The sequence below is a fragment of the Corvus hawaiiensis genome, chromosome 6 (genome assembly GCF_020740725.1).
Source record: "Corvus hawaiiensis isolate bCorHaw1 chromosome 6, bCorHaw1.pri.cur, whole genome shotgun sequence".
NCBI lineage: Eukaryota > Metazoa > Chordata > Aves > Passeriformes > Corvidae > Corvus > Corvus hawaiiensis.
Genome location: NC_063218.1, coordinates 39,655,689 through 39,680,284, shown reverse-complemented (window position 1 = coordinate 39,680,284; position 24,596 = coordinate 39,655,689). Strand labels below are relative to the sequence as shown.

Genomic DNA, 24,596 nt, shown 5'->3' with positions numbered 1-24,596 from the left:
TTATTGTTAGGGCATGAAAACTCTTTCTGAATACCTGTACTAGCACTGACCTTTCTGTCCACTGAATCACTGTTAACTCTTATTCTTGCATGCAAAGCCAGGCACACTTCTGCTCCTAGATTCCCCTTCCCCATGCCTCCATAACACTTGTTTCACAGCTCATCTCCCCTCCCTTGTCCCTGTGCCTATGCTGGGCTACTTTTCAGTAGTGTAAAGTCAAAGCAAGCTGTAGTAAATACACAAGATTCCAGTAGTTTAATACTTCTCAAAGCTTACTACTTTTTACTGCTTTCAAACACTGATGCTCTTCCTACATTACTCTATAGGACAAGATGCTGCTCAGCTGGTAGTTCCAAACTAGCGGCTCAAATATATGTCTAATTAAATACCTAAAGAACTGAATTACTTTTCAGATGTTCTGTCCACTCAAACTCCAGGCTGTTTACATATCTAGTGATATTGAAGGGCTCAGGGGACAAATTTATGGAAATATTTTTGAAAACCACAATCAGTATCTATATTTGAAGTACCTAACATCCTGGAATTATCACCATCCTGTAGTTTTCCTTAGGTCCTCTGATTCCCTGCCTCTCCCCTTAGTGACCTTTGACACAGTATGTTCCTTGGACTTTGGAGCAGACTATGCTTTATCATGTATTTTCTCAAGGTGCCAAATTGGCCATTGACACCTAAAAGGACTAAAAAGATATGATGTCTGCTGGTGTTTTATTGTTTACAGAAATTAACTGGGTTTTTTGGGTTTTTTTTGGATGCTGTTTGTCACAATGTTTGATTTCTGTGCATGTAGGAGGCTGTTGAAATGTCTATATGCCCGCAATACATCCTGGTAGCTGCTGTCTTGGTCTGTGGCTCATGCCCTTGGTTTACCACTCTGCATTTCTATTTGCTTATCAGGTTAGTGACACACTGAAATGCTTCATTACAAAAGTTGTCATTTCCTTTCAGTAGTCCTTGAAAACATGCTCAGCGGTTTCATTTCCATCCACAGTTTTCCAATTCTACATTTTTTCCCTCCAAGTTCCTCAAAAATAGAAGTGGGAGAATTCTTCTGAAAGCATCTGGAAAAGGACATTTTGATGGAGACTAGATATCCCTAATGGTCCAAGAATCGCCAGCTGAAAAATTTAGTAGGGTGACCAACATTACAACAAATCAGCTTGAATTAGGGGGCATTATATTTTTTAACAAAAAGGACAATGAGTCAAAACCAGTTTCTTTTATCTGATAATGGAACTGCAATTGCTCCTAGGATACTTCATACTGCTGGCTTAAAAATGAGGATCCTTTCCCTGGACCATTTGCATCTTGGCACACAATCTCTAGCTCATTGTGATTCTAAACAGTGTACAGGATCCAAAACCATGCTTAGTCAGCCTGGCCAGCCACCTGAGAGCCATGAGCAATATCTCCTTTATGACTGCTCACTTCTACTTAAGGATAAAAGAAAAAAAAAAAAAAAAAAGGCAAGGAAACCCATTCCTCTTGACTCCCAGAGACAGTATCACTGCTCAGATCTTCCTTCAGTCTGGAAGCAGCAACATCACCAGCCTCTCTGAAAGCAGATGCATCTTCAGAAGAAGAAAGCAATGGCTCGTGAAGGGTAAAATGCTCTCTGGCCTCCCCTAATTGCAGATCTGATACAGAAGTACTGGTGGAAATAGTGTTTTGCTGGAGTTCAGATTAAATAAGGAGCTGACAAACTTCCTGACTTTACATACCAAAACCTTAACAAGACTGAAAGCCTAAGAGGGAAGCCAAGGAAGAAGAGCTCTGGGAGCTGCTGGCAGGTATGAAAAGTGGTGAGTCCTCAGAGGTTCCTCATGCTCTCTGGTGCAATGGGCCAGGCTACCCACTCTGAACCACTTTCTGTATGAGATAACCAGTATCTCTGGTAAGCAAAGCAGTAAGTGATCAGGGGAAGAGACAGCAGGACGGAATCATCCTTTCAAGGCTAGCCTCAGAAGAGCTTGCATCTCTAGTGAAATCCCACTACAGACACAATGCTGTGCTGTGCTGACAGGCCTTCCCTGGCTCAGCTGCTGAGGGCAACCTGGAGAACATGAATTTTACAAAAGCAACAGGGCAGCCTGAATGTTGAATTACTTTTACTGGAATATAGATTCTGGGCAATGCACTCCTATGACTGTTTTTAGCTCACCCTAGCTGCCTCCCTGGCAGAGCAATCAGGAGAGTGAGATTTGTGGCTGCACCACTCCTGGTGGACCAACTGACAGCTGACGAGCAAGAAAGTAATTTTGGGATGAGACAGGGTAAGCAGGGGTCTGCTTCACTGGCTGCTGTAAGCAATAACTTGTGTGTAAGGAAATAATCCACAGTCAAAGTCAGAGGCAGTTGTGTTAAGCAACACAGTTTCCACTTAGGCTGATGTTCTTAATGGCGAGTGCCTCATGCACATTGTATTTTCAGGCTCTGGCCCCAACTGGTGGTCGAAACAGTACAGTTAATTTTCCTTATTGTCTGGAAGTCAGTGATGTCCTATCCTTCCCTGACTCGGGAAGGGGAAGATATTTGCTTGTAGAAGGCACTTGTTGCCTGGATCCTGCTGGAGAGATAACCTCATGTTCAACACTGATGAGAAAGACAGATTCCCAACTGTTTTCTTAGGCTGGAGTATGTCTTGTCTGAAATGGTCTTATGGCTTTCATTTTTAAGCTGCACAGGCTATCTCCCCTCTTACTTGCAGTCATCTAGCATTCCTCCCAAAAGCACAGTGAAAAACAGCAACAGGCAAGTAACTAACTCCTGGTTTAGTTTTTAAGGTAGTTTTGTTGCTGAAAACCAGGGGAACAGAAAGTGCTATGTGACTACTCCACTGTCAACCTAATCTGTGACCTGTCAGTGCGCTTGCTGCTCATATCCTTTTAACACAAGTTGCTAGAAGACTGTTTCTGTATGTTAACTAATATCTTCTCAGATTTTGTTCTAAGTATTCTCAACAAACAGCACTGCAAGATGGGCTGGCTACAGCAAAGCTAGCATGTTATGATGTAACTTTTTACTTCGAACACTTGGTACAATAATTGTTAGCAATGACTATTATTCTTGAGATACCCCGGCATTAATACTTTACATGGACTGTGCTTCTTCCTCTGAAATTCTCCCAAACTGGTGAAATAACATTCAATGAGAAATAAAATGTAGCAGCTGCTTACAAGTTCTCATAAAATCCTGTTGAGTTTTGTGAGTTTTCCACTAACTTTAGTAATGCTTAGGATTTGGCTTGTACTTCTAAGTTCTCCTAGGAAAAAAACTAGGCAAAGGGGACTGGATGAGCATCCAGAGTGATGTGATCAAGCAGAAAGAGGAAAACCCAGACAAACTGAACTATGACTTTTGATAAGCAGCACAAACATCACATTCAGAGGCAGAGGTGTGGGGGTCAACTTTGTGCACAAAGACTCAACAAGCAAAGGAGGATTTTTTCCCTAAGCTTCTAGCAAGATTTCCTTTCACTGAAAGGAAATCACGGTAGATATCTCTGTGTAGAGCCAATGTACAAAACCAGTCAGTTTATTCAAACATTTAGCTGTGCATCTGATGATACCATTGCTTTCCATTTCATACATGAAACCACTTCTCATGCTTCTAGAAGGTGAATTCTTCACATACACAAATGGGGGCTCTTTTTGCTGACATGGAAGTGAAGCTAAGTAGCACAGAAGCAGGAACCACTTCTCTTCAGCACTGCAAATCTGAACAAAGGAGTAGTGCACGTGTGCAGTTTTTAAAGGAAAGACTTTTGGCATGTCTGTGATAATCAAGGTCTGTGGCTTAAACTGGTGAGTTCAGGCTGGTTGATGAGAAGTCCAACATGACCTGGCAACGTGTGCTCGCAGCCCAGAAAGCCAACAGCATCCTGGGCTGCATCAAAAGCAGCGTGGCCAGCAGGGTGAGGGAGGGGATTCTGTCCTTTCGCTCTCTTGGACCTTATGAGAAGCTGGAGTGCTTTGTCCAGCTCTGTGGTCCCCAACATAAGAGCGATGTGGACCTGCTGGAGCAAGACTGGAGGAGTGCAGCAAAGATGATCAGAAGGCTGGAGCATCTCTCTTGTGAAGACAGCCTGAGAGGGTTGGGGCTGTTCAGCCTGGAGGAGACCTTATAGCAGCCTTCCAGTACCTAAAGGGGGTGTACAAAAAAGCTGGAGAAGCACTTCTGACAAGGGCATGTAGTGATAGAACAAGGGATAATCGATTTAATCTGAAACAGGGCAGATTTCGATTAGATGTTAGAGAGAGATTCTTCATTGTGAGGATGGCAAAGCACTGAAACAAGTTGCTCAGAGAGGCTGGGGATACCCCATCTCTGGAAGTGTTCAAGGCTAGGCTGGATGGGGCTCTGAGCAATCTGGTCTAACAGAAGGTGTCCCTGCCCATGGCAGGGGGGTTGGAAAGGTATACAACCTTTAAGGTCCCTTTCAACCTGAATGATTCTATGATTCTATGAAAATGGTCTGAGCCACTCTACCTGGTTGTGACCCAAAGATCACTGTGGGCAGTGTGTGCTCATCATGGTCTGAGTTCTAAGACAGACCATGAAAAATTTCTGTGTGCATCTACAGTAACAGCTGATGATTATTTTTCCTTTGAACTTTGCCCAAAGTTCATCTCTAAAAAACAAACTTTAGGCTAACTCTGTGTATTGACTCCTCAGCAAAATAAACATGCCGAATCTCTAATAACACTTAAATCACTCATTCTAGATTCTTTTAACTTGCTTGTTAACCAGAAAGATAAAAAACAGTAAAATGAACAAGCTTTACTTAGTTATTTATTTTTCTGATGCCTCAATAAAAAAAAATCTGAAGGACAAAAGCAACTCTGGCCTGATTGTTTTCAGAGTAAGCTGACTCCTCTTCTTGCTTCAAACTAACTGAAGGCAAAATCAAAATCCAGGCTGTCTTGGCTGTAACACTTGGCCTCTACAGCTTAAAGTGCTGGTAGTAAAATTTACATGGAGGAGGGAAAGTCTGAGTATCGGGGCTGGTATTTTCAGGGGGGTTTAAAAATTGGTTATGGATTTGAGATTGGAGGGCTAAGGAGGGAGGGGGCTGGACGATGCCCCAGACACAGGAGAAAACACAGCAAGCTACAAGCAGATCTGACAGAGTAATAGAGTTTATCCCAGAATCACTTGATCTATTCAAAGGCTGCAGAAGTAAAGTAGAAAGAAGTATAAAAAGCAAATATACATTTATCAGGAACAGTGTGATATCTCAGTTATGCTAACCATAACACTTCTTGTCACAGTTGGACACATTGAAACATCTACTACGATGGCTGCTGGATTTTTGGTAGTCTTGTGCACGTGACCTTACCTAATATCCCATGAACTGTGCACCTATCAGTAACTATTTGATGAGCACCCAGATGCATTTTCTGTGTTTTTCTTTTCTTAGTACTCTGTCAACCCTGCTGTTTAGTATCATACGTGGCTTGCAAAAAAAAAAAAAAAAAAAAAAAAAGGCAAAACCCCCTAAACAAACAACCCACAAACAAACAAACAAACAAAAACACGAGGTAGGAGATATTGCATCAAAAAGAAAAACCCAAAACAATGTGACATTAAAGAAATAAAGGCATTTTTGGATGACTATTTCCTTCATACCTTTTCCTTTTTGTGCCTTTAAGGTTTGTGCTTTTAAGGTCACATCCACAAACCCACAAGCTAGAAACTTCATTAAAAAAAAAAAAAAATCGGAGTTTCTTGCATAATTGTATAAGTCCAGGAGCTACAGCTTTAAGAAGGGCACTAAACGTTGTGAAGTTCACAATTAAATCACATAGAACTTGGCAACCAATTGATGGAAAATAAGTGGAAAATTAACAGTAATTGAATAAACAATGGCTTAGTAGATCATTTTTTTTAAAGTGGAGAGAAAACCTTGCTATACGCTCTCACTCACGTGGAGCCCTCTAGAATCCTCCAGATTATAAAACTGTCCGTTACTGCCCAATTACGACTCGTCCCCGAGTTACTCATCATGACTGCTTTATGGATTTAGTTTCACAATATAATAATGAGTTCATCGTGGCTTCCTGAAGCATTTGCAGAGATAACGCAAACACTTACTTTTTCTTTACAACTTTGAGCATTTCGAAGGCTATTAAAAAGAAAACAACCAAAAACAGTTTTGCATTGCACCAAACCCCGGCTTTCGTGAGAGCTCATGCAAATCCCGCAGCGTCCAGAACAGGTCCCACTGCTTTAGCAATGGTGGCTCCGACAGAAAGGCGAGGTTTTAGGTATTTCTGAGACTCTGGAGACTTTCAGAAGCCGGAGACGCACAGGGGCATGCCTGTAACTTAAACTAGTGTATTGCAGATAAGGACTGACCCCTCATGGGTTGGCTGCTGGCGTTCGGGCAGCCCCCAGCAGCTCATTGTGCGGTGGCTGGGAACCGGGGGGACCGTGGTCCCCGAGCTGCCGGCACAGGCGGACCCAGAACCGCCCGAGGGTGCGAGGGAGGGAGCGAGGAGCCCCCGAAGCCCGAGTCACGTACATTTGATTTTCACGCCAACGAGTACCGCAGAAACGTTCTAATCCACGGTGTGTTAACTTCCCTGCTTTGAACTTGCTCACGAAAGTTTCTGACTCGCCACGGTTGGTTTTTGTGGTTTTTTTTTTTTTTTTTTTTTTTTTTTTTTCCTTTTGGGAGGGGAATTAGAAAAGGAATGGGGGAAAAAAAAAAAGAGAAAGCTGATGCGCCGCCAGTCGCACGAAAGCAAATGGCAGCATCGCCCGGCACTGTAGTAGTAAGTTAATAAATAAATAAGCCAACCCCGCTGCGTGAACGGCGAGGTGGAGGAGGGAACACCCTCCCTCCCTGCCCGGCCGGGCGGCGAGCGGGTGCGCTATTCCTGCGAATAACATGGCAGGGCCGGCGATGCGGGGAGGGGAGGGAGGGAGGAAAGGAGGCCGGCTCTTGGCCCGGGCGAACGGGCCGTGGCGCATCCGCACCTCATCCACGGGGATGAGGCCGCCGCGCTCCCGCGCTCCCTCCCGCCGCCGCCGCCGCTTCCTGCGCGCGCCCCCCGGCCGCCCCCCCCCCGCCCCGCGGCCCTGTTGCATCAACTTCCTGTGCGGAGCCCCTCGCGGCAGGGCCCCGCGCGCCGGCTCCTCCCGCCCGCGCGCGCCCCCCCGCCCTTCGCTTCCTGCGCGCGGCCCCGCGCGCGCACCCGCGCGCCGCCCCCGCCGAGCCCCGCGCGCCGGGCCGGGCGGGCGCGGGGAGGGACGGAGGGGAGGGGTGGTGTGTGTGTGTGTGTGTCTGCGTGTGCGTGTGTGTGTCTGGGGGGGTGCGGGGGGGTCTCGGCTGGCGCGCGGCCGCCCCCGCACTGCTCTCCCCGGCTCCCGCGCCCTCACACCCGCCCGGTACCGGCGGTGCGGGGCGGTGCTGCCGCCCGGTGCCCCCCGCGGCCGCGGCCGGCGGCGCCGCTGCTCCGGCAGAGTTTGGTGCCCTACTTCACTCTACTTTAGTTTCACTCACTTTACATCCGGGCTTTTTCCCTAGGCAATGGGGGCCGCAGCACAGCCCGTTCCTTAGGCAAAGGGAAATAAATTCGCCGCACCGACACGTCAAGTAGTCCCCCCTCAGGAGAAGCCGCCGAGCCCGCCCTCCTGGTTCAGCCCCCTGGCCTGGCCCGGGCCCGGCCGGCGGTGCCCCGCCGTCGCACCGGGGAGGGGGGAGCGTGGGCGTGGGCCCTCCGGTCCACGCTCCCTCGGCGGGTCTCCAGCGGCGGGCCGGGCCGGGGCGGGCGGGGGCGCGCGCGGCGGCGTGTCGGGAGCGCGCCGCAGGCAGGCAGGCAGGGAGGCCGGCGGCGGAGGGATCCCGGCGAGCGGTGTGCTGCGGCCGGGCCGGGTGAATGGGATTGAAGAAGAGTTCAGCTTCTCGGCTTGTTTTTGTGTTACAGTTTCTCTCCTCCTGCGCCTCTCCGGCTTCGTGCCGCCCTCCCCGCCCGCTCCCTCCTCCCCGCCGCAGGAGGAGCCCCCCGCGGAGAGGGGGAAGGAAAAGGACCCCACAGAGGCGAGAGCGAGCGAAGAGGAGGAGGAGGAGGAGAAGGGAACAACCTACCATCTTCCACTCCCCGCTTAGCTTAAAGAAAGTGAGAGGAGGAGAGAGAGAGAGGCGCCCAGAAGAGGGGGACAGGGAGGCCCAGAGGAGCGGCGGCGCCGGCACCCTCCCCCTATGAAGAAGAGTCCTCCCCCTCACAGAGAGGTCCTGCCAGGGGGACCCCGGCCGGCCCGCAGCAGCACCGCCGCCGCCAGCAGGGTGTAGTATCCCACCTTTCGGATTCGCCTCCTCCTCCTCTTCCTCCCTGCCCCCCCCCCCCCCCCCCCGCGCCCCCCGGGCACCGTCCCCCCCTCTCCCCCCCGCGCCCCCCCGGGATGGCGCCGGCGCGCCCCGCACTCTCCGGCCAACTTGGCGATGAGGAGCAGCAACTTCGCCGCGGCCCCCGGCCCCTCCCTCGGGGGGGTGGCGGGGAATAGCGGAGCGTCCCGGGGCGGCCCCCCGGCCTCCCCGACAGAAGTTTGCGAGCGGGAGCGGGAGAGGTGGAGGAGGGTGACACTTGGGGTAAAAGGAGGAGGTGACACATTGGGGTTGGGGGGAGGAGCAGGGGAAGGAGATGACACATTGCACTGGGGATGGGGTGGGGGAGGGAGGCTTATCCCCTCCCCTCCGGTTTCCTTCAGGATGATTATTTCCAGGCCCTTTTCTCTCGGTCGGGTCCTTCGCCGCGATGCTGTCGGGGAAGTTTTATTATTATCTGGGAAATGATGCCGCTCTCGGTGATGGATAATTCGTAGTAAATCCGCTGCTGCGGTTTTTCTTTCTTTTTTTTTTTTTTTTTTTTTTTTTTTTTTTCCCTTCCCTTCCCTCCTTCCTTTCATTCGTCTTTGTGGCCCGAGCAGCGCCGGGAAAATTCCGTTTCTTCAGCAACTTGTTATTCCGGAGCCGGGCCTGCCCCCCTCGCCCTGGGGCTGCCCTTCCCACACAGGTACGGGGCCGGGGGTGCCCACGCCTGCCCCAGCATTGGGCACGGACAATTCTTTATTTTGATTTGTTTCCCTCCCTCCTGCGCCCGTGTAGGTGGAGTGGGGCTGTATGTGGGACTCTGCCATTTGGTGTAGTCCTCTTATGCATGTTCCTTTCCTTTCTTCACTTGCCTTCCTGCAGGATTTTTTTTTCCTCTCTTTTTTTTTTTTTTTTGTGGTGATGTGTGTTTTGTTTCTTCCTGTTCTTTATTATTCCATGCTTCACTGTCGGTAGAGCTTTCTCCTCAACCACCTCTGTAGTTTGGTGGGTGCTCATAGGTTTGTATGCTGAGGTTTTTTGGGTGAATTCGTATTTTATTAATGCATGGAGCTCTTCATTCAACTTCTTCTCAAGTGTCAAAAAATGAGGCTATGAACAGATGTGTTTCAATATGGAGAGATTTTTAAGTTCCTAATTCTTGGGGGTGGAGGAAAGAGTGCCATTGGAGAGTGGCTTTTGTTTTCGATTGGTGAACAAATGTCATCACATTTCAGTCACGTGCTGTAATATTCTTTGTTCAGCTATCAAAGTATGATATCTACTACACCTGTTCCCACTTTTTAATTGTAAGTAACGGTGATTGCCTGCAAATCTTATAATTGCAGAGAGGAGCACTTTCTCCCTTTCTCCCCCTTCTATCCTCTTGGATATTTGTTTGGGCCCAAGCACTGAGCTTGACAATGAACTTTTGTTCACTGTGAAGACTGCATGTAAAAATGTCCCACTGGGGGTAATAACGTGCGTGTCACGAGAAAGTTGTGTACTGTGATGTACGGTGGGTCTGAGCATGGAGAAATCAGGTGGGGATTCGTGTTCTGTAATGGCAGGTCTTGAGGAAGAGGTAGGCTTCTTTGGGCCAGGGAAATTTTCTTGTGCTCTTGCTAGTTATCAGGTTAAAGGATAGATACTCCTGTACACCCATATGTGTAGGTAGATGCATCTTTTTTTGCTTAGCTGTATATTTTCTGGTATCAGAAATAAGAAGGATTTTGGCTGTCTGTTTACTTTTTTTTTTTTTTTTTTCCCCTCATTGTGCTCACTTCTAACAATGAAGACACCTGCTTAGTTTCAGTTTTGTAAATCGGCTTCCTCTGGCTTTCCTGTGATTTCCCGGAGTTAGCTGGTGAGGCTGGATCTGCTACATAGCAGGGGAATGTTCAACTTTGATGAAGAGAGGCTTATTTTGAGGCTTCATATGTGAAAAAAATGACATGCATTTCAAAGCCTTGTTAAAAAAAAAAGCCCTTTAAATTTAAAAATTCATTACTTCGACCAGGTTAACATGTAATGCCAAAACTTTAGTATTAAATTTGTTAGCGATTGTGTATAATATAACTTTATAGTTTTTATTAAATAGTTTCATTAAATTAGTACTGAGAACAGGATCTTAAAGAAATAAAATTATGCATAACTACCCATATTAGTTAAATAAGTTGATTATCATACTTTAGGAGAAAGATCACAGTCTTTGGAAATTTTGTTTATATCTGTGCATGCTTCACGATAGCTAAATGAAACTTTCTTTGGGGGCATTTTTTATTACTGTTTTCTGGAAAGGAATTCTGTAGCTCAGTAAATGAAAACTGTATTTAAAAAAGTAGATTATGAGATTCTCAAATGTTTTTAAAACTTTCATCTTCACTATGGTTGAGAGATTATTTTATGAGAGTTATATCAGCTAGGGGTTTGAGCTCATACAGAGGGATTATGGAGCAGCTTCTCTATCCATTCATTTCATGTTGTATAGTAGCATGTATAGAGTATGTCTTCAAGGTCTTAAGAGACCTGTTGTCCAGCAGAAGGTAGGTGCTTGCTCACTGAGAGTGCTTGCCACCAGATGGATGTCAGCTATGTCATATCCCAAGATTTTAGCCATAGTGACCTGAGCAACAGGAAATTTGGAGTGGATCCCATTATGGGTTTTGGTGATTTTTCATTTTACTGGCGAAGCTAACGCGTTGTATAATTCAAAATGTTGTATAGAGGAGTCTTTTGTTATTAGTAATTGTTTTGCCATTAGTCTTAGTAAGACTTTTACCTAAAACTTTTAAATCTTTGCTCTCCTCTATGTGCCTCCTGAACTAGTTTTGGTGATGGAAGCAGGCATTTGGAAGTGGTTTTCTTCCTTTAGGGAATGAAAATAAAAAAACTTTCCTTCAAAGAACTTAAAAAAAAGTGAAGGTAGGAAATTAAAACCTAGGCTGCTTAGAAAAAAGTGCTGTTGTGTTTTTCGGCTTCAACAGTGAGATCTCTGCTTTAAGTTTAGATTTTGTAAAGATATCTCTTCATTGTAGGCCATTCAGCTTCAGCTGTGTTTCAAATATTGGGCCTAGCTATTTCTTATTCCAACTTTACTTTTTTTTTTTTTTTAAAGAGATGAGGTTTTGTGTGTGCCTATTAAACTTCAGTGTAGAAATTATTATTTAAAAAAAATTAAAAATATCTTGGTATGGATCCTTACAAAGGACACAATTTTCCTGGACTCTTTTTTTCGAAAATAAGATTCATTTTATTGACTCCTTTAAAATTTGTATGATTCTGTGTGCAGTTGAAAAGCCTTGATAGTGAGCTTGGCTATCACTTGAGTTGTTCATGCAGTTTGTTTATAATGAACACATTGTAGCTGTTCAGTTCCTTTATCCTTACTCTCAGAGCCACGAAGAACTTTCTTTGGTCAAATGAATTGATACTACTGGAAATTGTTTGCAATGGAAATTTCTCTTTTATTTTAGTCCAGTTTGAAGGAGCCTTGATGGACTATCTTATTTCATGTGTTATTGGCATTTTGCACGGATACCAGAAACTCAAGATGAATGTCATGTGAGAAACATGTGTTGGTGACCCTAACCTTTTTACTGTTGTTTCAGGTTTGTTGGTTTTACTTGTTTAAAATCCTCCAGAAACAACTTCATAGGGTGATAGAACTTTGCTTTTTGGAGAGCCATCTCACGGAGATGTGAGCTGTAAAGCGTCGCCACCAGGAGAGGCTTCTTGTGTAGAAGGGGCAGTGCTAAAAACCTATTATTAAGCTTCTAATAATATTTCTTCACTGTCCCCTTCACCCTTTATGTTCACAACTGTGCAGTCACATGCGTAGCTGTATACTAGAAGTGTAAGACTCTACAAAAGGCCTGGCTCCTGTATGTTCATGAATTGCCCTTGTTCAATTACTCTGTGCCAGAAAGCAGCTCACATCCTGTTTCTGATGTATTTTAACAGCACAAAGGTTATTTAGGAACAAAACATATAGTGGAAAGGTGGGGCAGAGCGCAGAAGGGTTTTGAGATGTCTGCTGAATGCAAAGGGCTGTACTTACTTCTGTACCCTGTAAATAGAGGGTATAGAAAGATAGTTTTTATAGGTATCTTACATTAATATTTCATGTTCAGTATAGCACAAAGCCAGTGTCTGGCTTGTGCTGGTGGTAGAGATATGCATTATGCAGGCAAAAAAGAATTTTATTTACATTTGGAGGGGGCGGGGGGGCAACTTTGTATTTTCTCATTTTGCTTTCCTTTTTTTTTTCTTGTGGCAAATACAATCTCATTAAAAAAAAAAAAAAAAAGAAAGAGCCCCTTTGTTTCTTTCATAAGTTTTTGTTTTTATGGTTCCTGCACTTTACAAAGTTCCTCTCTGGACTAAAATCGTTAAAATACGATTTAAAATTTGTTTGATTCTGCTTTTGTTATGTCAGAACTTCACAAAAGTGAAGTGTAGTTCATAGAATGGCTGTAAAATGTACAGAAATTGAAAGAGTTTTTAAAAAGTACTTAGTGCTGAGGAAAGGTGCACTTGCATGGCAGTCAGACTTTGTGGTTAGAATCACCCGTCCCTAAAATCATTTTTATAGCTGTAGAAAGTTCTAACAGGTCCCTTTCTTTGGTCTGAGAGGATTTCCCTCCCTACTGTCCTAACAAAGCCCCAATCTTGCCACAGAACCTTTTGTTTTAGTACTTCGATCATTCCAGGTTTTTGGGGAAAACATGTGCTACTTGATACAGGCTTATCTGCCGCATTTATTTTATGGTATACTGTTCACACCATTTTAATCTCTGATGGAGTTATCAAGTATCCTGTGCCTTAAAAGCTCTTTGCCTAGATGGTTTGACCTATTATTTGTTCCCTCTTCCCTGAGATTTCTTGTTTGCTGTGATTACAAATGCTCATTCTTTTGATTAGAGACTCATGCTCAAAGCATGCTTTAAAAAACCACACACCACAAAACAAATGTGCCGCCTCCATCCCCAGACCCCCAGCCCAAGCCTAATGTTTGTTGTTACTGGTGGGAATGCATCTATAAGTGGTACAGAAGCAGTGAGGCTCTGCTTCATGTGAGCTCTGTTCTAGGCCACGTTCATACAGCTTCTATGCATTTTTAATGTCCGATTTCTTAAAATGTGTGTTTTCTGATTCCACCCTTCCACCCAACAGTACTGCACTTGTAGGAGTAAGTTCACTTGGTACAGAAGTTGTGTCACCTGCCTCTGAAGTGAGGGACTCTGCCTTTGCACATGTAATTAAAAGTATGCTTTGAGAACGTAGCTGGTGTGTTTCTTGAATTGCAGTATGGATATGTGAATGGTTAAAACAAATGAGGGCAGATTTGAGCCTGTGACTCTTAAAATGGCCTGTGAGAGAACTCCAGCAGAGCAGCCAGGCTTATGGGTGGTTCAGCTTCCTTGTTTCTGCCTATGAAATACAAGCTGTCAGTACGAAAGGGAGAAGGAACATTGATTCCTTCCCCTGTTCCACTTCAACCCTGTGGATCCAAGTTAACTGTGTGGATCCCAAAGGCAGCGTAGTTGCAAACAGTTAATTGAAGAGATCAAGTGGTATCCTATTGAAGCTTTAAATTATTTTAACAAAACTTCTGAGTAATCGCAATAATTATTTTCTGATAAGCTGGCTGATAGTAACTATGGCAACAGCTGTCTGGCCTATGGACAGCGTTACTGTATTGACAAAACCTTTAGATGCTCCTGAGGCCTCTTGCCTCTATAGGGAAGTGCATCAGGATGACTTTCAGGTGACAGAAGCATCACCATTTCTTTCTCTTGCAGTGGGATGCTGTCTTTCTCTTGTCCCAGCCTTTTGCTTTTGCATGGTCCTTTTTCTTTTGCATATTTTTGCAGGTGCTGCCTGCTAGCCTGGAAATGCTGCAGAGACTGTCTTGTACTACAAGGACTGGGGAAGCATATAAGTACTTAGATGGAATTTTATATCCATATTATTGTTTTTTAATTGTTTTAATAATAATAATCCAGAGCTCAGGGAAGCGGGAGGGGAAAAAAAAGGAGGACTTATTCATTTTGTTCCCTGGTTGTTTCCTTCCTCGATTAAAACCTTCTTAGAACAGACTGGTAGGGGGAGCTGCCATTCCCTTTACTGAAGTACAGCGTATTCCTCTCTGAGGCCTACGCTGAGACACAGCTCTTTAATTTTCAGCTAAGAGCCACTTCTTTTTAGAAGCGAGGCAAGCCCTTGCTTCAGCACGTTGTAGAAACGGAGGGAGAGAGCAATTTGTTTCCAGATAACTGAATTCTGGACGGGAGAATATGCCCCTCACCAAACATACTTTTCCTATTGCTATTCGAAATAGTACTCTTTAATATTATTAAATGTAGCAGTCTTGGGAGAAAAAACCCATAAATTCTTGTTGCACTTCAGTAAAAGATGTTAAAAAGCTACAGCCAACTGTGCGTGTTTGAAAGTAGACAAACTGCTGATTATTCTTTAGGGACTCTTGGTTAACTGATGCTTATTTCTGCAGAAATCTTTGGCTTCTTAGCTTCAACACACGAGAACTGGGTATCAATTACCTGACGATTACCAGCAGCAGTCTCCTTGTACGGTGTGTGTGTTGTTTGCAGGCCTGTGGAAGTGTGCAATATGGCCTACATCTGGTCTCATCTTGAGTAAGAATGTGGCTCATGGAAAACTACAGGCCCCAGTGTGCAGTGCTGTGTTTTTATTGCAATGGCCTGCCAGGATTGTGCTATTCTAAGGCATCCTGGGACCTGTAGTTTTCTTGAGCAGAAGTTGGGGATTTGGAGTGAAGAGTAAAAGATGCTATCACGTTCTAGAAACACAGTCCTTGATACCTTCTGCAGTTCTTGTTGGTCAACTTAAGCCTGTGCAGTCAGGTATTTTTATTTACAAGTCGAAAATGGTTTATAGTTGAGTAATATATTTAGACAAAAGCAGTTAATGAAAGAAGTCTTCCAACTGCTTACGCGTTTTTGTACAAAGAATGTATTAATTGTACTAACACCTTGCTTCATCTGTGATTGCAAGTATCTTATTTGATATTCTGGGAATTTTTAATCTTTCAAGTGATGTTATGGATGGAAACATTTGGCAGAAGGGAATTTCTGTTGCTGGCAGTATGGCAGCCATGTTGTCCTTTCCAGTTGCCAGGAGGACAGTGGGTCACAGTGGATTTCTTTTCACACAGTAAAAGAGAGTTTTAACAGCGTTTTTACCTGATGAGAACTCGCTTCTCTGCTGTGTTTCTTGAGAGTGAGTGATGATATAGCTATAGCATATATATCTTGTGTATCAGAGCAGGGGTCCCAGTTTGTGTTCCTGCTGTGGGGGCTAGTGACTCCATTGCTGGTTCCCAAGGGGACACAGAGTCACAAGCACAAGTACTGGCAAGTGCAACCAGAATCAGAGCACATCTGGCAGTTTTTGTCAGGTGTGTTTAGTCCCAACCGCTGCGCTTGAACTCAAGTCAGACTCACATCAAAGAATGTGAAGTGTTTCTGAAGTAGGGACAGAGGAATAGCAACTTTTCAGAATACTTTTTATATCCATAAGAATTGTGTGTTCTCACACAACACTCTCAGATTTGCCGAGGTTAACATGGACATTAATTTGATTTTGGTTGTTCATCCAGAAGCAAGTTTAGTATTTGCTGTAATCTTGTGTGCCGTGATTTGGACAATGCAGTTCATTTTCAAGTGAGCGAACACTTCACTTTAACTGACTCCTGTCAATTTCTTTGTTCTTCAGTTTGTATGAGATATTAACGTAAAAAGGCTTATATTTAAGTGTCAGCCAATATGAAATAAACTGGTTTTATGTTTTTGGAGAAATTAATTAGAGCTACAGTCTTGCAAGAATTCATGTTATTTAACACTAAGTCCTGCAGAATGCCTGAAATCAGAACCTATATAAGTAGCAGCAGGATTAAGACCTCCAAGCTTCTAATGTTGGAAAGTAGCTTCTTTGTAATCACCATAATTAGCTAATATCTAGGTCTGTGTGGCAAAATTCTTCTTCTTTTAGTAAGTCTCCAGAAATTCTGCTCATTATAGATTTGGAATTCACATGTGCTTCAGAGTTGTGCAAAAACCTCCCAAAGCCTAAAAAAAGTTGCTCACTCCTTTATCTGTACAGATTATATATATATGACAGATTTTTAGGTGGTAATAGCTTCCTTGAGGCAGAGATTGTATTTTGTCAGCCCTGATACATTGTACACACTGTATGTTGCTGATGCTCAGTTTAAAACTGATACAAAAAGGTGAAGAGATTCCTCGAAAACCTTACATATGCTGTAATTGTAAAGGACTTGGGAAACAGTAATATAGTTTTCTTTAAGTGTTCCCAGCCCCTTCACAGCCCTCGTGGAGCAAATTGCTGACAGGACATGCGCTTAGCTGAAATAGTTACTATTAGTATCTTGACATGATTATAGAGGCTGACATTGTTGCTGTGCAAGGATGAAATTCCCTTTCATTGGCTGATTGGGCCTACACAACAGGCAAGAGAAGAAACCACGATAAATCTATATGTAGTGGAAAGATGATGTATCTTGTCCTTCAGGGATGTTTTACCCTCTGTAGAGAGCCTGCAACAGTGCCCTTTGTAACGCTGATGTATCAGGGTATTCTAGATAAGGAATGTGACTAGTAGGGATGTACAAAAGGGTTTGATGCATAGTTGTAAAGAAAAACTTCTGTAAGTGCTTCTTATCTCATAAGAGCAAATCCGTCCTGATCTGGGAAGAAATTGTGGTCCTGCTCAAGCCAATGAGAAACTTCACAGTTGTGTGGAGAGTACCAGGATTTCATTCTTTTCCCCCAAAAAGATAGTTTTAAGTGGATTTTGTAGGGCTGAAGCACTGGACAAAATTTGAAGAATCTGGCACCTGTTTAAGATGCTGCTGCTGACCCCTGGGGGATCTCACACTGGGTACTTTGTCTCCTAGTGTCTTTGCTATTCCTTTTAAAAGTGGCTAATATTGAGTTCTTGTAATGCTTTGTAAGAGCTTGGAATCTATTTATTCAGGGCTTTTACTTAATTTGCTAGCGTGACAAAATTTTACATGAAAGCCAGAAATTAGTCCTTGATGTGTCCAAGGAATACTTTTTGTCTCCATCCCTCTTGCTAGTGTGACAAAACTGTCCCCATTGAGATATTTGGTCTGAAATTTGAATAACCTGACTCGTGATGGACTTAAAAAAAAAAAAAAAAAAAAAAGCCCAAACAATTAAAAGTGCAATAAAAATCCAATCCCCCACCCTCATTAACAAACTAACAAACATTTTTCATAACTCTAGAAAACAACTACAATGGCCTATATTACTAATAATGAAGCTGTTTGGTAATTTGCATCTAGCTGGAGCTCTAGATACCATTTCACTGCTGCTTAGCTTGCAGTAATTGTCTCTGATAAGCATCTTTATCATGTAAATCTATTGTTGTGTGTAGCGTGAATTTGCTGTATTAAGGATGCTTTTGTCAGTGACCCCAAATGGAAAGGATGTGGCTACCTGCGCTTCCCTTTTTACTCTTTCAGAGAGTACATTCTGGTCAGAAATAAATTGGGAAGCACTAGCAAGGTTTGTGTCGTTTCTGAATGCCGGGTACCTGCCCTTGAGTCAGCTGCAGTTCCTCTCTCAAGGAGGAATCCCACCACACCATACCTCTTATTTTGTGGTCTTAGAGAATTGTGCTGAAGTCAGTAGATTTGTCACTATGAAACTTGTTTCAGAATCAGAGACTTAGTTTCCATTTTCCACCTGCAATTTGGCATATGTCACATGCTCTACTTTTATTTTGAATGTCAACCTCTGAAATAAACATGAACATGTCCTCCCTTCCCATAATTCTCATCCCTGAGTGGCAGTTTCTTCTTGCCATAAGACTTACAAAGTCTTCTTCCACCTTACTTCTTGCAGCAATTATATTTTGATGCCTCACTGTTGATGAACTTGTGTAATGTTTAGTGTAATCAAATGTTTTTTCCTGTGGTGGTGAGCTGCTGTCTTTGCAGTCAGTCAAAACTTGGTGGTGTTGGCCTGTTAGATGCAGGTGCCGGGTTAGTGCCCTGCTGTGGTAACAGTATCTTCTCAGCTGCAGAGCTGATTAGTTGGGCATAGGGCAGTGACAGTGCGAATACCTCGGGCATTGACATTGTCATTGCTACAAAATTACATGAGCAAAAATACTGATCTTAAGTTTGCTCCTTCCTGAAGTAAGATAAAATTGTACAATTCCTCACCATTTGGGACCTTCTTTCCGGCTTCCTTTTGCTAACTGAATCTACACTTCTGTGCCCTGCTTGTTTTTGTTAAAAAATGCTGTTTCTTTCCTTATATTAAATTCATTGTTAACATATTGGGTGATTTCATCATCATGTATATAGATCATCTCACTCTAAGACTTCTGAAAACTTAAATTAAAGGAGGGCACATGTATCTGTTAAATCTCTGTTTGTGTGTAGAAAGTACTATATATTAGACATGTCTGTACTTTTCTCTCAGGTATACCAGAAACTCCTGCCATTTCTTTACTCTTGCATAAATTGGGAAATGGAGTTAAATACTATCTGTGTGTTTTTAAACATAATTTTTCCATATTCCCAGATATGCAGGATGCATTTTAATCTTTCACTTATGACACCTCTTTGGTATTCCAGTAGGCAGTGAGACTCATATGGGTTTCTTGGGGATCAGAAGTTGTATTAGAAGGGGACTTATACAAGAACATTTATTGTATGATTTTATTTCTGGTCCTCATAGCTTCCCCTCCCTCCTCTCCAACCCCCCCTGCCTCCCCCCCCCCCCCCCACCCCCCACCCCCAGATAATAACCAGAGTTTAAATTGATAGGAGCTGTGATTTTTCTGAAAGGCATTTTAAAAGGGGGAAAAAAACCCCCTGTCCTTGAAATGGAAAGGGGAGGAATATGTAAGGACAAAGTAATGAGAGGAGTGCATGAGATTTGTGTGTGTGTATGAGTCTGTGTGTAGAGAGATATGTTTAAACATCTTTTCTAGTACACCAATAGCATCATTAAGAATCTGGGCATTAATTTTTAAGCAACAGAATTTGTTTAAAGAGTAACTTTGCAAAGCAGTCTCCACAATGATGGGCACTACACTGATATCACAGTAGTGTGAATGTTGGTCTTGATACAACTGCATATTGGCATATATAAATGCATACTGGCATAGGCAGTACTAGTTTAGTGCTCCACACTCTTTTGTCTCATCTTAGTCTCTGCTGTTGTGGTAAGTCTTCTTGCCACGTGGTGGTTTGCTCCATCTTCTAGGACAATGTTGGAGTTAGAGCTGTTGTATGCATGGGAATCAGTGGATACCAGGAGAGCAGGAGAAGATTGTGATGATGTTGGTGTGAGGGGATGTGAAGGAGTGTCCCTCAGGAGCATGTTACTGCCTTTTCCTCTGGGTGAAGCACCCAGGCCCGGAATAAAAATAGTTGGCTGCCACAACAGCCTTCTTAAAACTGCCAATCCTTTTGTTTAGCAAGTGCAATCATACCATGCTCTGTGATGCCCTTTCACTCTCTGTCAGCATTGTGAAGGTTGAAAATGATATGCCTTTCCATTGTTTATAGTAGCCACTAAAATTAGATAAACCTACAATTTATTCTTCCAGCTTTAAGTAAATAGTCAGTTAAAAATCTGTGGCAATCAGTGTGAGTAAAACTGTTTTGGACGCTTTGTTTTCTTGTAGCTGAAGTCTACATCCATTGTACAGCAGTCTTGCACTTTTCTTCCGTTAAATGCTAATTGTATGCTTATGTGATTCCATGTTAGATTGGCCCAGTGATTCAGTGTTATGTTTGTAACCTAGTGTGCAAATCGTTTTACTTGTATTGAATAATCATGGTTTTGTGAAGAAAGGAGCTAGGAAGTGTATGGTTACTTGAATTCTTCCTTTCAGATTAGTGACTACCATCAGTACTCCCACACTGAGTGTGACTACTCCAGCTACAAATACCATTCTCCGGATGCTACATTTCCCATTTGTGTTCTTTTGAGGAGAAGAAAGAAGAAGAAAAAAAGTGATTTTGGGGGTAAGGTGGGAGAATATAATAAAAGGGGAAAGAAAAACAGAATTTGAGATTGATACCTGTGTACAGGGAGCAGCGAGAGTGCCAGCTGACTGGCATGTAGGGGAAGGAAGATCAGAGCACATCAGTGTAGTAATTTTGGAGTGCTTCCTGTTGACTTGTTAATACAACATGGAATTTGGCCCAGACAATCTGCTGTTGTGAATCAGCATAGTTTATTCACTGGAGTATAGGTGTGCTTGTTATTATTTGAGAATCTGCTGTACTTAGAAGATAACAGGTCAGTCTGATAAGTAGCATTATTCCCATGTTTGGATTAGAAATTGAGACAGAGAGAGAAATTGGTTTATTCTGCATTGCAGTAATTTTATTGAAGACCTTAAGCTAGGAATGGAGGCCTTCACTTGTGTGTTTAGTCCAGAAAACTGCCTGCTTCATTCATATCCTTAATGTTGCTATGTTGTAAACAAAAGTGAGCCTAGAACCAATATATTGATTAAGTATGAGTGGTGTTGTCCGAAAGGAAGTGAGATTCTTGTAAAACTGGTTGTACAAAATAAATAGGGTACATTTTTTTTCTTTTTTGAGTGTTGGATATATTTTTTTAGGTTATCTTGGGTTGAAGGAAAAGTAAAGGGTGAATGGGGATGGGAGACCTGCTGATACATAGGGAAGATAATGATTAATAAATGTGAATTTGAAATCTGGTACAATCTGAGTTGCATGGGTGAGCATTTGTGCAAAAAGCCAGTCCTAAGTTAAGTTCTTCAGAACATGAAAAAAAGAGAAGAAAGGTGGTGGTGGCGGTTGTTGCTGTTGAAATTTTTTTTGTCTACCTTTCTAGCTCTGTTGTAATATACTACAATTAATACAAGAAATAGCATGTTATCATGTAGGCGTGATTGTTTCTAAAATATCTCCTGAATGTACTTATTTATGTCCTGCATGCGAATGAGATTCCAGTAACCTTACTGCATACCATCTCTGTTTCTGTGTCGCACTTTGAGTCTGGTACAAAGGATTTTACAGATCTAGTTGGGTGGAATGGTTCAGTGCACAGCAAAAGTAACACTGAGTAACGAGTGTCGTCACTGCTGAAGTCTTAACCACTTGTTAAAAGTATTTCGTGTAAAGCTTATGTGAGCAGAATTCTTCAATCCTCCTAAGTGAGTACTGTTCAGGGACAGATACCTTGTTCTGTTAATTTGGAGAAATGCCTTTTCCAAGTGAAAAATCAGCAGAGTTGGCAATACTCAAGTTTCTGCATCTATCCCCAGCTGTCTGGGTCCAGTGTTGCTTCCACTAAGTCTTAGTGCTGCATAATAAGGGCACTATATTCCAATGTGAACATGAAAAGTGTGGCTCCTTTTTAGTTATATGCCTCAGTGTTTACTGTAAATGGCTCACTTAAAACTGTGAGTCTCGTGCTTAGAACTCTGTGTCTGTGACTACCCATCTTGTTAAGCTCGGGTTCTGGTGGGATGTTGAATCATGATCTTTTAAATGCATGTCTCTTGTTCTGGAGTATCTCCAGCTACAGCCCTTAGTGGCACTGCTGGTGGTCTCCGCTGGTGTCTTAGAATATTTGTGGAACACAGAAACTTTGGCATATGCCCCTCTAATGTTTCGTTGGAGTTGTTCATGTTTTGAGACTGGCTCTGCATAAGCCTGGAGTTGTCTTTCATCAGTAAGGGGGGTTAGTACTGAACTATTTGTATGTTGTGACATCTCTACTCTGTAACTGTGGAGACAGCTTCAAGGCCAAACACAAGGCAGCTTAAATAACTACTGCGTCTCATACTCCACAATGTGACTTCTGTGAAGTAGAATTCTTGTTTTGGCCATGTCTTGATTTATAGATGGGTATAATGAAATTTCAGAGAGTATCTTCTTGTGTTAACAATTCAGTGATTGGCGTGCTTCTCCTGTTCATGTGCAATTAGTCCCGCGTACATCACCACTGCTTAATGAAATGTTTGTAAAATAAATCTCAGGGCAGGGTATATTGCCTTGGCATTAAAGGCCTGAGATCCAAACAGACATTGTTGGCTGGCACTGCATTCTTTAGAGAGAAGACTTTAATTCTTGTTCTTTGTATTGCAAAAGAAGGCAGTTCTGCTTTGTGTGGAAGTGTCATGGAAATGAGAAGTACACAACTTCATGAGAACCGTATTGCACTGGAAAGATCAGCCTTCATCATCACTAAGATCAATGGCTTGGAATTGCAGGCAAATAGGCATAAATCTGGAGATATCTGTACAGTTGTCCAGTTGTTCCTCCATCTCCATGCAACCTAATGTGTGAGAAGGGAGGAAGAGGAATCAAAATACCTGTATTTTGGAATAAGTGGGAATCAACTGAGTTTTCCTGTGTAATAGTTGAAGAAGTATGGGTAGGTATGGGAAAAGAGCAGAAACTCACCTTGAACTTGAGAGGAGAGCAAGAGGATGAGCATTTGTTCTTTACTGGGAGCAGAAAATGTGAATGAGATTTGAGAGGAACTGTTTGGAGCTCTTCTATACTTTATCTATGCTAGTGTTTGCTCTCAATGAGACATGGAGCACTTGAGAAGAAAACTTTCCGAGTTATGTATCAGGAAGACAAATTATGCATGTGTGATGGGTTTACTGGTGGGATGGAGAAAAGAGAAATGTTGTTCCAAGGATGATCAACAGACGTACTGAAGCATGAATAAACTCAGTACACACACGATTATACCTTCTTGTATTTCTCTCAGGAATATCAGCAAATTCAACCTGCAACACTGAGCCTATGTCAGTAAGGAGTGAGAAAACATCTAGTAAATCAAAAGTTCCCAACTACCAATAAGAGTGCCAATTTCTTTGAATTGTTAGTTTGTAGTGCTAGTTGTTGCTGGTGTAGTTTGCACAAATGATCTCTAGGATGACAAGGGCATTGTGTTGCTGTTTACTTTCAGCAGGACCAATTTCAATGCTATTACTGGTCTAGATGATAACTCCCCCTGAAAAACAAAATGAAAGAACCCCAAACAAACCTATGTGATTCTGCAAGGAGAAGGTTATTTAAATAACAAAATTATAATTGCCTCTATGTGAGATGAAGGGGAAAAAAATAACATAGCCTGAAATTCTTATTTTCTTGTCTTTTTATGTGACTTAAGAGATTTCTGGTGTCAACTGGATCTTTCTCATATAAACTGGATCATGGTCAGCTTTCTCAACAGTGTAGATGAGCAATAATCTCATTGAGGCAGTATCTGCGAGTTCATGAAACTGCTCATAAAGGTGCTTCTGGGTTTTTTGCATGTTTTTATCCTTGATACTTGCCATGTTCCTGGTAAGGATGATAAGCTTATTGGGTATGTTCAACTTCGTCTTACTGCCTACAGCAATACTGGAAGGTGTTATATACTGGACACTTGCTTTGTTTTCTAGACCTATTGTAATTTTGGGCTTTAGAAAATGAAACTTCCCTGTTTCCCACAGATTGAGACCTGCTTGTTTATCCTACATGGCTTTCAGTTTGGCTATCTTCAAAAGCTCATCTGTCAGAAGAGAAGGAAGCTGACAGTGATGACAAGGCAGACATTCACCAAATTGTTTAGGCAGTGCTTTCTAGCAGGATTAGCAGTACTTCTAGCAGAGTTCTGTTTGATGTTTGTCCTGGGCCTCAGCTTGAGCTTATGTATTTTCTGTGACAGTAGTACTTTTTCACCTAGACTTCCTTATTAAAAGGGAGAGCATCCTGCACTCTTCCAGGGTCAGGCAGGACCTGAGACAAGTTCAGTTTTCTTGGAGAGAAGTCAGACATTCATCTACATGTTCCCTTTGAATCCATTGGTTCAGGAGATCTTTCCTCTGGTCAGCTGGGAGGATGCCAAATCATTGCCAGTCTTAAATGGGTTTTGGCAGTTTTCGCAGCCAACATCCATGGCTTATGTTTAGTGCTGCTTTCCAACTTCCTGAGTCTTTCTCAGTTAGAAGGGACTGCCTGAGTCTCCTTGCATTGACACCCTGACTGGTGAGGGGCTTGGAGGAGAATTTTTCAGCAATCTGGTGGGTTATATAAAAAACTCTATAGTCTTGAATACTTGCTCATGGCTTTATTTCAGTGTTGCATTACATTACACAACAAGCATAAACCAGTTTGATTTCTGTTTCAGAAGTTGCAATTTCTGCTTTTAACATTACATGCTTGAATTATAGCCTGGTTTAT

General features: G+C 43.0%; 1 protein-coding gene across 15 annotated transcripts in view; it reads left to right on the top strand.

Annotated features, from left to right (window-relative positions):
* The first annotated feature begins 7,866 nt into the window (after nt 1-7,866).
* Nucleotides 7,867-24,596, top strand: part of PHF21A (PHD finger protein 21A) — a 135,287-nt gene continuing 118,557 nt past the window's right edge. For 7 of the 15 annotated variants that reach the window (XM_048305934.1, XM_048305940.1, XM_048305944.1 and 4 more), the window contains exons 1-2: nt 7,867-8,308; nt 8,950-9,035. The gene's annotated coding sequence lies outside the window, so the exon portion shown is untranslated. Of the gene's footprint in view, nt 8,309-8,949; nt 9,036-20,269; nt 20,403-24,596 lie in introns of all 15 variants that reach the window. The other 8 variants (XM_048305945.1, XM_048305943.1, XM_048305939.1 and 5 more) reach the window with 3 other exon arrangements.